The following is a 5,570-nucleotide window of genomic DNA, read 5'->3' on the forward strand; positions in this document are numbered from 1 at the left end:
GTAGACAGCAGAAACTGTTACCTCTCCTCTCTTTTTGTTACACTCACCAGTAAATGGGACAGAACGGATAATAACCCTGTGTAAATTTTGAAAGGAAAATGGGGATTAACTCACTTGGGACTGAGTCAATCCTGCCCTTTACGGTTAATAAAAATAGAGTCAGTCCAGACAAGAATAGGATACAGTGTATTAAAATCAGTGTAGCACAGGGCAGCTGCTCCGTGTCAGTATTCACAGAGGGAGCCGCTGCAAGTAACGCAACCGTTGCTTCCCACCTACCTGGGCTACCACAGCAGTGCCCCCCCCCCATTGTTGGCATGATGTTATGAAGAATGCATGAATAAGAATCACAGAGTAGTTACTGAGATCAAATGAGGGGGAGGGAGCCACCATGGGCTATGACAGTCCATGCAGTTCAGAATCTTTTCTTTACGCAGAGAGGAAGGGGTCTGATGAAGCTCAGCCCCCAGGTGATAAGATGAAGACAGTTACCAGGCGTTCTGTACCATCCACTGTCAGAAAAAGGGAGTCATTCCCATTTTCACCCCCAGGAGCCCCCGGCCACACTCAGCCAGGAGCACTCACTGGGCAGCCGTCTACCCCTGGGGAGGGCAGAGGAGCGGATACTGCTCTTCACCGCAGCAGCATCGCGTCTGCCAGCAGCATTCAGTACACAGAGGGTGACATTTACAGTACTCAAGGAATTATTTATTTCACTTTTTTTTTACCGTGCTGGAGGGGGGAAAAAACTGACGAGCTGTTCCGTGAACCACGCAAGACACCGTGTATTACGCTGCAGACATTGGGCGCGCAGCCAAAAATGCAAATAGTTTTCAGAGACCGCTGTGGAGACTGGTAGCTGTAGTCCTCATTACCCCTCCCTCCCTCCATGACCATCCGTTTGAGTGTCTGGCTTCCCGTTACTGTTGTCACGCACCGCTGTGTATCCTGTAGTTTATTTTTCAAAGGCTTTGGCATTTCCTGTTCTTTAACGGAGCTCTGATAAAAGAGATTTGTCTCACCATACAGCGATGACATCTGCTATCTCCCGTAAGGTTCAATGCAGGAGATACTTTTGCATTTGAACTGCATCGCCACCCGTGGTGATCAGAGCTGGACACGTGAAAGCAGGAAATGTCACTGTAAAGCTCTCGGGGATTTCCCTGTTTACCGGCACTCCGCATCCGAGTTCGGATTGCGGACCAGAGCGGTCAGTGGTGCACTGTCCTGCCTAGAATAATAGGCAAGTGTAACAGAGATCCAGTGTATCAGAGAGCACAGGTGCTCCGTGTCAGTATTCACAGGGGTTGCCCCTGCAAGAAGCGCACCCGTTGCTTTCCTCCTCCCTCAACCTTCCTGGGCTACCGTGTCAGTGCCCCTCCCCCGTTTGTGTCATGAAGTATTAAGGAATACCAGAATAAGAAACAGAGACTTGTTAGTGAGAGAAAATGATGTCGGGGGGGAGGCACTTGGAGGCAGCCTCCCGGGCTATGACAGTCCAGGCAGAATGGACTCTATTTTTTAGACACCATAAGGGAGGAATTGACTCATTGCCAAGCGAGTCAATCCCAAATGTGATTGCAAAAATTTTCAGCCCCAAGTTCAATGATTAAGCTTGTTATTAGCCGTTCTGTCCTATCTACTGCTAGCGGTAGCAATGTTGCCCTCGATGTTGAGCAGTTTAGGCGGTTCTCCTGGATGGTGGGCAGTCCTGCAGCACCGTCTACCACCAGAGAGGAGGAGATGGAGAGGGAGCGGATACTGCTCTTCAGTGCTGTAGCGTCCCGTCTACCAGCAGCATTCAGTACACATAGGGTGACATAGAAAGTAGTCAAGGAATGATTTCTTACCCTTTTTTTTCACGTTGTGGGGGGGGGGGAAAGAAACTGAGGAGCTGTTCCCTGAACCACGCCAGACACTGTGTTTGACCCTACAGACATTGGGAGCTCTGCCAATAATGCAAATAATTTTCAGAGACTGCTGTGGACTGTGGGATAGCTGGAGTCCTCAGTACCCCCTCCCTCCCTTCATGAGCGTCCATTTGAGTCTCTGGCTTCCCGTTACGCTTGTCACGCAGCGCTGTGTATCCTGCAGTTTTTTATTCAAACGCTTTGGCATTTCGTGTTCTGTAACGGAGCTGGATACAACAGATTTGTCTCCCCATACAGCGATCAGACCTAGTATCTCCCGTACGGTCCATGCTGGAGCTCTTTTTGGATTTGAGACTGCATCGCCAGCCGTGCTGATCAGAGCTCCACGCTGGACAAGCAGGAAATGTAATTCAAAAGTTCGCCTCGATATTAATGACGACGTCGTGTGAACGGATACAGCGTTAAATCGGTATATCGGCCATTAAACCGATTTAAAGTCGCAGTGTAGACCTGGCCTGAGCTGGCCACACCTGTGGTCAGCTACCCCCTTAGCTGCTCTCACTCCTTTTATCCCCTTGAAGTGGGGTAGCCATCTTGCTACACCTTCCCATATACAATATAGCTTCTTATCTGCTGATTAAAACCCAACTAGTATAAATCTCTCCTAAAATACTTAAAACAGGGGTTCTCAGACTTTTGTACTGGTGACCCCTTTCACAAAGCAAGCCTCTGAGGGTGACCCCTGCTTATATATTAAAAACACCATTTTATATATTTAACGCTATTATAAATGCTGGAGGTGAAGCAGGGTTTGGGGTGGAGGCTGACAGCTCGCAACCCCCTCATGTCATAACCTTGCAACCCCCTGAGGGGTCCCGACCCCCCAGTTTGAGAACCTCTGACTTAAAAGGATGCTGGCCATCTAGGGGGAGCAGGCAGACACTGTTCTAGGTTTTGTCCCACAATCAAGGCTTTTATAGCTTTCCCATTAGAGGTCAGTTCTGTATAAACTCCCAGGCTGTCACCCCACAGAAAGTGTTAAGCTGCTATACAGTGACTATACCCAGAAAGTTGTCAAGGGCATGATGTGGGTTAAAGCATTCTCCTGCATCTGGCAATTGAAGCTCTGAGATCCCTTTGCATTGCAGAGCAGCTGCACAGAACATAGCCTGAGCAATTGCTACACTTATAATAATGTGCATTAGAGTGCAGCATGCACTTGTCACAGATAACAGGTTCTTTTCCTAGGCAACTACATAGAGTTAATTGATAAGATGGAATTTGGTGAAACACCCAGAAAAACTTAATTTTAATACAAACAACTATAATTGATATAATAGGAAATAAATATAAGAATAGGATAAGTGAGGTAAAATAGTTTCCTGTATGGTTCATACTTACAATCTGGCAACTTATGTGGACAATTGGAAGCAAAGATAGAAAGGAAAGTAAATAGAACCCATCAGAAGGGAGGTCCTGAGTCAGTGTACACCATCTCAGGGACCTGACAAACCCCAAAGAAATGGGAACTGCATATTGCATTTTATATCCTTTTTTACGGTAACTGTACAGATATATACCATATTTGACCCTTTACTCGGATTATAATTAGGTCAATCCATAACTCCCTCCATATGTGGTCTCTGGAGTATCCATAATTAAGTATTAAGTATAAATATTCATGATTTACAACACTTATTTCTTAATCCTTATATGTAAATATAGTCTAATGACTTAGATATTGCATAGCATCTTAATTGCTAAAGTCCCCCAAACTTCTCTTCTTGCAGAATTTTGTGGTATACCATACCCATTTCTGGTTACCTGTTTGTCTCTCAAAATGAGTGTGCAAAATATCTGCCCTGAGCTTATCTCCTTAGACCTACACTATTCAACTAAATCGCAGCCTTTAACTACTACTCCCACAAGGTCGCATACTAATACAACAGTCCTTTAATCACAGCAAGCCTAATAACCCAATTATTTGTTCTCCTACTTGCTATTACAGCTTTCATAACTTCCATTAAACATGCTTAGCAATGGACTTTTATGTTACTCAAAAGGATAAATCCTCCAAGACCAGGTCAGGAGTAAAGTTGCCAACTTTCTAACTGCACAAAACTGAACAACCCTGCTGGCCCCTGCCCTGAGGCCCCACCTCTGCTCCTTCTCCAAGGCCCTGCCTGCCCTTGCTCACTCCATCCCCCTCACCTCTGTTGCTCACTCTTCCCCACCCTCACTCACTTTCACCGGGCTGGGGTAGGGAGTTGGGGTGTGGAGGGGTGAGGTCTCCAGCTGGGGGTGTGGGCTCTGGGGTGGGGTCAGGGATGATGGATTTGGGGTCTGGGAGAGGGCTCCAGACTGGGCCAAGGGGTTCAGAGTGCAGGAGGGGATGTGGGCTCTGGCTGGGGGTGTGGGCTCTTGGGTGGGGCCTGGGATGAAAGGTTTGGAGTATAGGAAGGGGCTCCGGGATGGGACAGGGGATTGGGGTGTGGGGGGCTTAGGCGTCCAGCTGGGAGTGCAGGCTCTGGGGTGAGGCCAGGGATGAGGGGTACGGGGTGCAGGAGGGGCTCAGAGCTGGGGCTTGGGGTGTTGGAGGGGGTTCAATGTGCGTGGTCCCGGCGGTGCTTACCACAGCTCCCAGGAAGCGGCCACCAGGTCCCTGCAGCCCCATGGCACATGGGTAGCTAAGGAGGTTCCGTGCACTGCCCTTGAGCCCAGAGGTGCTGCCCCTGCAGCTCCCACTGGTCACAGTGCCCAGCCAATAGGAGCTGCAGAGCCAGTACTCAGGGTGGGGGCAGCACATGGAGCCTCCCTGGCCACTCGCACCTCTGCCGTGCGGAGCTAGGGCAGGCAGGAAACCTGCCTTAGCCCCAGCCCCTGCTGTGCTGCTGACAGGACTTTTAATGTCCTGGTCAGGGGTGCCAACCAGAGCTGCCAGGGTCCCTTTTCGACTGGGCATTCTTGTCAAAAACTGGATGCCTGGCAACCCTAGTCAGGGGTCAACAGTCAACAGGACAGTAAATGCCCACCTGGCCAGTCTGTGCAGCCTTGGTTAGCAACTGAACTAGGTGTTTCCCAGGTAAAATGTACAGTGGCTGTGGGAAGAAAAGAGACAGAATTTTTTAAGCTATGATGCTTGGATGAGGGCCTGGAAAGAGACCAGACATAAGACAGCCACTTCTGGGGATAGGGCAGAGGTGCTTCCCTGGGATCCCTGGAGGAAGATGTTTATTACCCCTGTTCAAGGAAACTTAGTTTGTGTATAAGCAAATTGCACTTTCACCTGCCTCTGCATCACTGAGTTCTGCCTCAAACAGAAAACTGATGTGCAACACCCCAAATTCTGCTATCACTCAAAGGGTCAGCAAAACGATTTGTCCAAGCCCTCAGGGGGGCAGAAGCTGTTCCTGCCCACACTTTAGGGAGAGGATTACCTCCGCCCTGTCTGCACCGAGACTTCGCTCATTCGGGGAACACAGAGAGGCGCCAAAAATGTACCGCTGATTTCTCAGCCGTGGTTCTCCTTCGCGCTCCAGGGGTGCTAACCCGTGTGTCAGCTTCTCCGGGCCAGAGGCCACGTGCCCACACGTCACCGCCCATCGCACGTGTCTCAGAGGCGCCGGGGGTGGACGCAATCCGGGAAGGGACTCGCGCGCTGATTGGCTCGCGGTAACCCCGTGACTGGAGGGGGCGGAG

This window comes from Chelonoidis abingdonii, chromosome 2 (genome assembly GCF_003597395.2).
Source record: "Chelonoidis abingdonii isolate Lonesome George chromosome 2, CheloAbing_2.0, whole genome shotgun sequence".
In the NCBI taxonomy this organism is placed as follows: Eukaryota; Metazoa; Chordata; order Testudines; family Testudinidae; genus Chelonoidis; species Chelonoidis abingdonii.